The following is a 12,256-nucleotide window of genomic DNA, read 5'->3' on the forward strand; positions in this document are numbered from 1 at the left end:
ATAGTTTCTTCCTCAACTACGTGTTGCTCAACTGTTTCGGTAGTTTCGTCCTCCCCTGCAGTTGGGGAGGAGTTCGAGGATTCATCAGAGTCTTGTTGTTCATCCGGCGATGATGCTTCTGATGCCACTGCATCATTTTCTGCAACTTCCTCATCGATGTTCAAGTTGATTGTGTCATCATCAGTTGTAGCCTCCTCGTTTGTATCCATCGGTTCACCAGATTTGCCTCCCGTGGACTCGTCAAAAGTAACATCTCTGGATACGATCACTTTGTGCAAATCACCATCCCACAACTTGTAAGCTTTCGTATTTTCAGCATACCCTAGAAACATTGCCTCCTTTGCACGGGCGTCAAGTTTCTGGATGTTGTGTTTTGGTAATGTATACCAACACTTTGAACCGAAAACACGCAAATGACCAACATTTGGCACACATTTCATCCATAAGTGGTAGGGGTCATCTTGGGGGGAATGGCACGTGACGTGACTCGATTTCGAACGTACACTGCATTGGCAAGTGCTTCTGCCCAGAACCCCTTTGTAACTTTCTTGTGCGCTAGCATGGAGCGCCCCAAGTTTACCAAAGTTCTGTTCAGTCGTTCGGCGACGCCATTTTGCTCCGGTGTGTACGCGGTCGTCATTTGATGCTGAGTACCATTTGCAATCAGAAAAGACTTAAACTCCGTGGACAGATACTCACCACCTCGATCGGTGCGAAGCACTTTGATCTTGCGACCAGTGTGTGTCTGAGCAAGTTGTGCAAACGTTTTGTATCGTTCAAATGCTTCTGATTTATAGTGCATAGGGTACACTACTGACCAGTTTGAGTGATCATCTATGAAGGTAATGAAGTACTTGGCACCACCAATGGACTGCACCTCTAAGGGGCCACAAACATCAGAGTGAACTAAGTCTAGACAGAAGTATGCCCGCCTCGAGGACCGCTCTTTTGGGATCACAGATCGAGTGGCTTTACCGTAGACGCACGCAGAACATTTTTCAGAGATGCAATCATTGTCAGTATTGTTGATTTTGTTAGCCTCATTACCAAGTAGTTTGACTCCACTTACCACATTGTCACGAATCATCGAAGCAATACCTTGAGAATGCACATGTGCAAAGCGCTCATGCCACGTTTGCAGGGTGGCAGCATGTGCAGATTAATGGTAGGTCAACGGGGCGAAGGGGATTCGAAGGACGGTTGATGAGGTGAAGTTGAAGGATTGGGTACCGATTTACTTTGAGTCGCCAACTTCTGGCACTACTTATACACTTCTGCAATCTTCTAGAACTCTACTACCAAACAGTACGACACACATACTACAAATGTATTGGCTCTAACACATGTGCCCGTCTTGCTACTCAGCCAAACTGGCGATGGCCCAACAAACAGAACAGAAAACCGCCTTACGAATTAGCACTGTCATGACGGAGAAATTAGTAAGGCAGTACAACAAAGCACAGCAAAGCACAAATTCCCTTACTATTCCAAATCCAGCGTGGCACAAATTCGTAAGGCACGTTTACAGCTCACAAGTTGCCTTACGAATTCAAATCAATCCTGCAAGGACTGTTTACAGCGCACACGTTGCCTTATGAATCTGAATCTCTCGTGAGGTTCTATCCACTGTCAATTACAACAGTGCACATTTTGCTTTACGAATTGAAAACTCGCGCAACGGTATCTTTGTGTCCTGCTGTAGCCGTGCTGCACTCCATGGACGCTGTAAACCTTTGGCACGTGCCAGGCACCCGCCACCAAGGTTCTACACTTTGCCTGTAAGACTGCAGGCGTACTGTACGCGTCCGACAGTGTAATGAGGACATGTGTCCAGGTCATACACGTGTCGGGCGAAGAAAATGAAACATGCTCAGATTGTACAGTACACCGCAACTGTGTACATATTTCACACGTGTACAGGTTGAAAACCAAACTTGCTCCTGAAGTACTGTAGAGTGCAACCGTGTACAGAAATCACACGTGTACACGTTGAAAATCAAACTTGCTCAGCTCGTCACGCCGAGTGTTTTTGCTTTTACACGTGTCATACTGTCGTCGTGTGTCATGCATATCAGCATGTGGTCGTAGAATTACAACACTCCCCCTCGATCACATACTTTTACCAGAAGTAGCTACTGCAAGCCCTAGAAGTTCTACAAACTTCTGGAACAGAACTCGCCCAAGTGCTTTCGTCAGGATATCTGCAGGCATGGAAGTGGTCGGGCAATGTGACAAAGAAATGACGTTTCTCTTAATTGCATCTCGTACATAGTGGTATTTCACATCAACATGTTTGTTACGACGGTTGACCGATTCATTCTGTGCATACGAAATAGTCCCTGCATTGTCACACCCCATCACAATCGTGGGATCAGAATCAAGTCCAAGAACATCAGCAACCACTTGACGCAACCAAGTCGCCTCCTTACACGCTTCACATAGTGCAATGTACTCAGCTTCACACGTCGAAGTTGCAACCACAGTCTGTTTCCGGGAACTCCAACTGATCGCTCCACCGCAGAACTTGAAAACATATCCGCTGGTCGACTTGCGAGAGTCTGAACAACCGGCCCAGTCAGCATCACTGAAACCAAGCAACTCCGGCGATTTGGATTTATTGTCAAACACGATTCCTAAGTTTCGAGTCCCTTGCACGTATCGCATTACCCGTTTCACACTTGCCCAGTGTGACTCACATGGGTTGGCAGAATGTTGAGAAAGCTTTCCAATCGCATATGCCAAGTCTGGACGAGTGCCAACCATCAAGTACATCAGGGATCCCACTGCCTCACGATACGGTGCGTTTGTTTCGGAGTCGTTTTCGGTAGAAATCGTGGTTGTGTGACCTTGTTCCATTGGAGTCAGAGAAGGGTTACAAGTCGACATTTTAAAACGGTCAAGCACATTTGATGCATACTTAGTTTGAGTGAGACTCAACGTCTTGGCGCTGCGATCCCTTTGAATTTCAAGACCAATGCAGACTTTTGCTTCACCAAGGTCTTTCATCTCAAACCGTTTATTAAGCTCTCCCTTCATCCATTTGATGGCATCGATATCACTACGGGCGAGTAACAAGTCATCGACATAAAGTGCAATCAGCATGATAGTGTTACGGATGCGTTTAATGTAGAGACAAGGATCACTACGCGAAGTCTCGAATCCCAATTCACCAATTAAGAAATCATCCACTTTGGCATGCCATTGACGATGTGCTTGTTTAAGACCGTAAAGTGCTTTCAAAAGTTTACACACGTGGTCACTTTTGCTTTTGTCAATGCACCCTTCGGGTTGCTCCATGTAGATGTCTTCATCCAAGTCGCCGTTCAAAAACGCAGTCACGACATCCATCTGATGAAGTTCGAGGTCGTAATGAGCAACTAAAGCAAGAAGTAGACGAATAGTGGTAAACTTTATGACAGGGGCATATGTCTCAGTATAGTCAAGACCTTGCACTTGCTGGAATCCACGAGCAACAAGTCTGGCTTTTGCACTTTTAACTATATTGCCATTTGCATCAGGCAGTTGCTTGACATTGAAAACCCATCGAGATGTCAAGATGTTTGACGCCTCAGATCGAGGAACAAGTTTCCAAGTCCGATTCTTAGTCTGCGAGGCAAGTTCTTTGTCAATGCCGGTCTGCCAAAATGCAGCTCTAGGACCGTTGGTTGCCTGGTTGAAAGTCTTGGGACCTTCAATAGCGACATGCGCATGTGAAAGAAGAGCAGCTGCAAAGTTGCTCCTCCACCATGATGCGGGAGGTCTGCTGACTCGAGACGATCTTCGCACAGCTGGAGTCGGAGGAGTGACATTCGGAGTTTCGACGGCAGTTGGTACATCATCTTCATCTTCATCATTCTCACTTACAGAATGAGCACCATCGTTTTCAAGAACCTCCTCCGAAACTTCATCCTCTTCAGAACCGACCTCATCCGTATTTGGGGTATCAGCTGTATTTCCATTGTCGCCATCGAGCAGTACAACGTCAACATCAGAGTTGATTGAATCACCTTCGTGTGCATGAATGTCATGCATACCACATGTCGATTCATCAAACTTGACATCCCGTGACACAACAATTTTATTCAACTCTCCGTCCCAAAGTTTGTATGCCTTACTGCATTGCGAGTACCCAAGAAACATCGCTTCACGCGCTCGCAAGTCCAGCTTACGGAGCTCTAATTTTGGTAATGTATACCAACACTTTGACCCAAATACTCGCAAATGGCCAACATTTGGAGTGGAATTCATCCAAATGTGGTGCGGAGTTGTATTAACGGGCAAAGCGCGTGAAGTAACTCGATTACGTACATATACCGAAGTGGCAAGAGCCTCGGCCCAGAATCGCTTACTGACCTGTTTATGAGAAAGCATTGAGCGGACAAGATCAATCAAAGTTCGATTTAAACGTTCAGCAACACCGTTTTGTTCAGGGGTGTACGCCGTTGTGAGTTGGTGCTGCGTACCGTTTAAATCTAAATGCGACTTGAATTCCGTCGACAAGTACTCTCCCCCTCGATCAGTGCGAAGCACCTTTACTTTGCGACCAGTGTGGGTTTGAGCCAACTTTTCATACAACTTGTATTTTGCAAACGCCTCAGATTTATTTCTCATCGTGTACACAACTACCCAGTTCGAGTGATCATCTACAAATGTAATGAAGTATCTGGAACCACCAATGGACTGTACTTCGAGCGGACCGCAAACGTCAGAATGTACCAAGTCAAGACAGTTCTGTGCTCGAGACGATGATCGCTGTTTCGGGATTACTGATCGCGTTGCTTTGCCAAACACACACGCAGGACAAATGGGAGAGTGATTGTCAGACTTCGGATTCATTGCACTGATGACATCGCTTTGACGAACGTTGATGCCATTTACCACATTATTGTGAATCATTGATGCGATTCCTTGTACATTAACATGGGCCATGCGTTCATGTAGCGTCTGCAGGGTAACTACGTGAGCAGAAAAGGTTTCATTCATGACGTCAAGTATGTACAAATCCCCAACTTGACTCGCTGTGGCAACTACAGTTGGTCCTGCAGTAACGCGGCATTTCTCATTTTCAAATGACACTTGCAAACCCTTCGAAACCATTTGGCTAACAGACAGTAGCGAATATCCGAAATCAGGGACATGCAAAACGTTTGACAATTTGCAAGGATGGGGACTACCGTTGACGTTCAACATGAATTCGACCTCTCCGCGCCCAGCGACATTAGCTCTAGCCTTCGTGCCCATCTCGACTGATCCAGATTGCATCTGTTCATACGTAACGAACAAAGAGCGATCAAACGTAATGTGAGCGCTGCAACCGGAATCGACAAGCCATGACCTTGCGTTTGCAGCCCTCTTTTCTGGAGTGGAAGTCGAAAGCAAGCAAGTAAAGTCACTCTCCCCAAAGGCAGCAGTAGAATTGTCATCTCGAGAAACGAATGCACTTGGCTTTAAGCCAGTGTTGCGTGACCGAAACCCATCTGGCGGTGCAGGTCGGCGCCCATTCACGTCCTTGCCCCAGCAACGCCCTGCAGTATGCCCATGTCTATTGCAATTCGTACATTTCATATCGCGTCGAATAGGCATACGATTGACAAGTGCAGGTGCATGTGGTGATGAAGCAGAAGCGGTCTTCATGCTCTCTCGTTGTTCTTCTTGCAGCAGACGACTCTTCACAAACTCGAGTCCAAACACTTTATCTTCATTACCAAGTGCGTCAAGAGCAACAATCAAGTTATCGAATCGTGGAGGCAAGCCATTCAACACAGCCATTGCAATTTCTTTATCGTCAATCTCAACACTCATTGACTGCAATCTGGCAGCAAGTTGCTTCACACGATTGATGAACACGAGCACTTTCTCGGATGGGAGCATGGATACAGTGTAAAAGTCGCGACGGGCGGCAAGTTTGTTGAGCAAAGTATGACGCTCAAACACATTCAGAATTGCTTCCCATGTCTCTTTCGCACTGCTACACCCTCGCACATGTTGCAAGTAGTCATCAGACAGCGTGAGTCCGATGACTGCCTTTGCTTTTGCGTCACCACGGATCCATTTTCTCCGGTCATCTGACGTCGCATTCTCAGGGATATCATCAAAAACGTATTGATCGACATCTCGGAGAGCAAGCAGTAGCTGGATTTTCTGCTTCCAGATGTAAAAGTTAGATGCGGTCAGCTTCTCGATTCTGACCGATCCAGAGCTTTGGTCATCCATTTCGCCGAATGGATGTACCCTTCGAGTATACAAGGTCTTCTGTTCCGGGATCCCAAGCCGTTAACCGATAGTCAACACAATGGCAAGCCCACCCGTAAAAGAAGTTTGTAGCAATTACTCGGAAACGTTCTTGGTGCTTGTTCCCGGCGGAGTGGAACAAGCGTATTCTATTGAAAATGTGCGACCACATGCTGTTATCTGAAAAGGTCAAAATCGAGTGACACGTGTACATGACTGCACGGTCCGGGCGCTCTTACCCATATCACGACATGACACGTGTAAAATCCCAGATTTTGGGGTTCCGGGGACGAAAGTGGCCCCTCGGAGGGTCATGCAAATTTGCATAGTTTTGCCAAGTGGAACCTTGGCCCGTAGCACTATAGACTACACAGGAAATACTGCAATTCTATTGGCCCTCAGGTCTAATGCTGCAAATCTATTGGTCGAGCGTTGTCCACGTGTGCGTCATTGGCCTTGTGATGTACTTTAAATGGCCTGTTTATGCCATAATTACGTTGTTTTGGGGTTTCAAGTGGTTTGCCATGGTTGTAATGGGTAATTGCATGGGGCCCCCGGGCGGGACACATGTATGCCGTGTACACATGTACACGTCGCCAGGTGGATTCGTGTACGTACACATGTACACGCATCCAGGTGTATGCACATGAGGGTTTACAGTTTTACAGTGTCAGACTGTTTGCGATCCTGCGCGTGTCCGAGTACAGTACATGTGAATCAAAAGTACAACAAGTACTTCTCGCGAGAGGAATACAGTTGTGCGATTATTCTGTGTACGCGTCACGCTGTATGCGAGTCTTGCGTGAGCACGCGCCGTTGCACTGTGCTCTCGTCATGGTGCGCCGTTGGATGCAAGTTCATGACAGTACTCGTGTGATTTACATGTATTCTCATGTGAGTTGTGTAGAAAGTCTGGATGCACATTGTTATAACTTGCCATAATTATCTGACAGTGCTTGGCGAAATTAGTAAGGTGAGAAACAAGGATACGTATGGCGATTGTGATATGAAAGACGTTTGCGTTGTTGGAAATAGACAAGTGCCAAGTTGTTCGTTGCACAACAATGAAGTCTGGCATGACTGGATGCAGATTAGTAAGGTGTGAAACAGTTGCATGCATAGGGCCATGGTTTACAGTCATTTGGAATGTGTAGAAATAGTTGTGAGCTAATAGTTACGAATCGATTCGTAAGGTGGAAATCAAACAGTATGGTCGGGCCACAAGAGGACCGCGCTTGGTCGCGCATAGTAGAGTATGGTTTACTGGGAGTCGGAGTAGAGCGATAGTGTAGCACTCGAAGTGTATAAGTATCGCAGGAAAACGGCTTCAAAGTAAACCTCGGCACCAACTCCTTCACTCACACACATCAACCTGCCTTCCTTCTTTCCCTTGCCCCTCCGAACCTACCTTTAGGTTATGGGCCCAGTCCCTCGCTGTCGTTTCACTGCATGAGTCTGTCGTTCTCGTTCCGTTGTTTCTGCCGTCGTTGTCGCTGTCGTTTTCGCTGCCGTTTCTCGTCGTTCTTTCCGCTGGTCTTCTCGCTGTCGTTGTCGCTCTCGTTCTTGCCGTCGTTCTTGGTTTTGGTTTTCGCTGCTGCTGTCGTTCTTGCTCTCTTGTGTGAATTGGTTTTGGTCATCGCCCCCGCTGTCTTCGTTGTCTTCGTTCTTGGTTTGGCTTTTGTTCTTGCTGTGGTTCTTGCTGCTGTCTCTGTCTTTGGTCTTCGTCTTCGTTTCCGCTCCCGCTACCGCCGTCGTCGTCAACCTCGCATTTGGTTTTTCTTCGTTCTCTCATGCAAAGTAAGTTTTGAGTTTCTTTCCATTTCCTACACATCTAAGTGATTGTCTTTGCACGTTTTGGTGGTTCTTAAGAGCAATAATTCCAAAATCTGTTACTGACGATTATCTTCATATTCCTTATTGTGAATACCTGTTTTTACGGGGTTGTGTTAGATCTGGAATTAGTACCAGTGCGCTCTGCGCCTGGGAAGCTGGTCACCGGTCGAACGGTTCGGACATCGGAGGTCGTATCCGTTGAGGTGCTTGAGCCTGAGGATCAACCTTCACCTCGGCTCGCGCTTCCGGGTCCGTCCTCGACTTGCGCACCATATAGGATTCCTCGTATTCCGCGCTCTGTTCCCGCACCAATAAAGAGAACTACGCATCGACTTTCTGCTGGGAAAGCGGCTGCTCTCGCGGATAAGCAGTTCAAGCGTGAGCGCAAGAGGAATCGTAAGGTGTGCCCGCGGTATAAGCGGTATTGTAAAGTGTGCGGCGTTAGTGGCAATAGTGCGAAGGCTTTTTACGACCACATTCAGTCTAGGTCTCATCGCATTCAAGTTGCCAACGCTAAGGAGACTCCGCGTTGTATCCCTTGCAATCGCGTCTTTGAGTCTCACGGGCACCTGAAGTGCCACGAGAACGGTGCCGCACACTTAAAGGTAGTTTGTGAACAGAATAGTTAGGGATTTCATCCAAATAAATTCACATATCTGTTCGCAAATTTCTCCTAGTGCAACTTCATAGTAACCATATCGAACTTCTTAGACGGGTGGGCTTGCCATTGTGTTGACTATCGGTTAACGGCTTGGGATCCCCGAACGGATTTTCAAATACTTGAAGTTTATTTGCACTAAAATGGAAGATCAAGGAGGAGGAGGATCCATCAGAATCGACAAACTGACGGACTCCAACTTCTACGTGTGGAAGCAGAAAATACAACTTCTGCTTGCTCTACGTGATGTTGACCAATACATCGTTGACGGAAGAGTTCCAAGTGAGGAACGCGCGGAAGAGCGTAAGAAGTGGATCAGAGGTGACAGTAAAGCTAAAGCACTGATTGGTCTCTCCCTATCAGATGAGCATCTTGAGCATGTACGTGATGTTGATACTGCTCATGAGATGTGGGAAGTTATTGTCAACGTGTTTGAGAGGCACACTTTGCTGAACAAACTAGCTGCACGTCGTGAGTTCTACACTGTGAAGATGCTTTCCGGTGAAAAGGTGCTTGCATACATCAATCGTGTCAAGCAGCTGGCAGCCATCCTCAAGTCAATGAGCGTAAACATCGATGACAAGGAGATGGCCATGGCAGTGCTCAACGGTCTGCCTGCCCGTTTCGAGGCTCTCATCGTTGCACTTGATGCTCTCGGTAATGAGGAAAAGATATTCAGTTTGGACTTTGTGAAAAGTCGTCTGCTACAGGAAGAGCAACGAGCAAACATGAAGTCTAGCTCCTCACAGACATCGGCTCTGGTTAATCGTGCCCCGAACAATCGGGACATAAACGATCACAAATGCACGAACTGCGGTCATACAGGCCATTCGGCAACCCGCTCCTGGGGAAAGGATTTGAATGGGCGTCGCCCGGCTCCTCCTAGCGGATATAAACCGCGTATGTCTCAGCGGAAACAATCTGCATTTATCACACAGAAACCTGATCCCGACATGGTTGTAAACAGCGTCGACTTCACATGTCTGATGTCGAAAGCTTCGCACACGAACGATATGGAGATGTCGCCTTCGTGGCTCGTAGATTCAGCTTGTACAGCTCATATTACATATGACCGATCTCTGTTTGCAACGTATGAGCCACTTGAATCCGCCTCTGTTCAGATGGGAACCAAGGCTAGTGCAAAGGTTGCCGGCCGTGGTGACGTTCACTTGAAGTTAAATGTGAATGGCCGCATCGAACCGTGCAAGTTGACGGATGTATTGCACGTTCCGGACTTTGCGTTCTCTCTGCTCTCTGTCAGTCGAATGACTGAACTTGGACTAAAAGTTGGGTTCGAAAATGGAAAATGCATGATCAGACGAGGCTCAACTGTAGTGGCGACTGCGACATTGGTTGGAGAACTTTACGTTCTCGACATCGTCAGTGACATCGGATCTGCACATGCTGCCACCTTGCAAACGTGGCATGAGCGCTTTGCACATGTGCATTCTCAAGGTATTGCTTCGATGATTCGTGACAATGTGGTAAGTGGAGTCAAACTACTTGGTAATGAGGCTAACAAAATCAATAATACTGACAATGATTGCATCTCTGAAAAATGTTCTGCGTGCGTCTACGGCAAAGCCACTCGATCTGTGATCCCAAAAGAGCGGTCCTCGAGGCGGGCATACTTCTGTCTAGACTTAGTTCACTCTGATGTTTGTGGCCCCTTAGAGGTGCAGTCCATTGGTGGTGCCAAGTACTTCATTACCTTCATAGATGATCACTCAAACTGGTCAGTAGTGTACCCTATGCACTATAAATCAGAAGCATTTGAACGATACATGCCTATTCGACGTGATATGAGATGTACGAACTGTAATCGACATGGACACACCGCAGCACGTTGCTGGGGCAAGGATGTGAATGAGTTTAAGTCTTTTCTGATTGCAAATGGTACTCAGCATCCAATGACGACCGCGTACACACCGGAGCAAAATGGCGTCGCCGAGCTGCCTTTGCTGAAAGCGACTTTACATGCCTGCTTTCGACTTCTTCTCCCGAAAAGAAGGCAGTGAACGCAGGGTCATGGCTTGTGGATTCCGGTTGCAGTGCCCACATTACATTTGATCGCTCTTTGTTCGTTACTTATGAACAGATGCAATCTGGATCAGTCGAGATGGGCACGAAGGCTAGAGCCAATGTCGCTGGTCGTGGTGAGGTAGAATTCATGTTGAACGTCAATGGTAGTCCACATCCTTGCAAATTGTCCAACGTTTTGCATGTCCCTGATTTCGGATACTCGCTTCTGTCTGTTAGCCAAATCGTTTCAAAGGGCTTGCAAGTGTCATTTGAAAAAGACAAATGCATCGTTACTGCAGGACCAACTCTAGTTGCCACAGCTAGTCAAGTTGGGGATTTATTCATACTTGATGTCATGAATGAAACTTTCTCTGCTCATGTAGTTACCTTGCAGACGCTACATGAACGAATGGCCCATGTTAACGTACAAGGAATCGCATCAATGATTCACAATAATGTGGTAAGTGGCATCAACGTTCGTCAAAGCGATGTCATCAGAGCAATGAATCGAAAGTCTGACAATCACTCTCTCGTTTGTCCTGCGTGTGTGTTCGGCAAAGCAACGCGATCAGTAATCCCGAAACAGCGATCATCGTCTCGAGCACAGAACTGTCTTGACTTGGTACATTCTGACGTTTGCGGTCCGCTCGAAGTACAGTCCATTGGTGGTTCGAGATACTTCATTACATTTGTAGATGATCACTCGAACTGGGTAGTTGTGTACACGATGCGAAATAAATCTGAGGCCTTTGCAAAATACAAGTTGTATGAACAGTTTGCCCAAACGCACACTGGTCGCAAAGTGAAGGTGCTTCGCACTGATCGAGGGGGAGAGTACTTGTCGACAGAATTCAAGTCATATTTGGATTCCAACGGTACCCAGCACCAGCTCACCACTGCCTACACACCTGAACAAAACGGTGTTGCTGAACGTTTAAATCGAACCTTGATTGATCTTGTCCGTTCCATGCTTTCTCATAAACAGGTCAGTAAACGATTCTGGGCAGAGGCTCTTGCCACTGCAGTATATGTACGCAATCGAGTTACTTCACGGGCTTTGCCAGTTAACACGACTCCCCATCACATTTGGATGAAGTCAACTCCAAATGTTGGCCATTTGAGAGTATTTGGGTCAAAGTGTTGGTATACATTACCGAAATTAGAGCTCCGTAAGCTTGACTTGCGAGCGCGTGAAGCGATGTTTCTCGGTTATTCGCAATGCAGTAAAGCATACAAACTTCTTTTCCCGTCAACCACCAGCAACCTTCAACCATCCTTCTTCCCTCTGCCCCGCTGACCTTTCTTTAGGTTATGGGCCCAGATTTACGCTACCACTCGTGAGTTCGATTCTCATCAGGTGCACTTGGGCGGCGCAATGTTTGTTTGTTTGTTTGTGTCACACTTGGGAACGTACCTGCCTGTGTGTTGTGCAGTGACCCGCGCCGTGTGTTTGGCGTCCCTTGGTCGAGGGGGGGTATTGAAATAGTGAGCGCGCCCAAGGGGCCACCAAGA

This window comes from Chondrus crispus, genomic scaffold, assembly GCF_000350225.1.
Source record: "Chondrus crispus Stackhouse genomic scaffold, scaffold_31, whole genome shotgun sequence".
Taxonomy (NCBI): domain Eukaryota; phylum Rhodophyta; class Florideophyceae; order Gigartinales; family Gigartinaceae; genus Chondrus; species Chondrus crispus.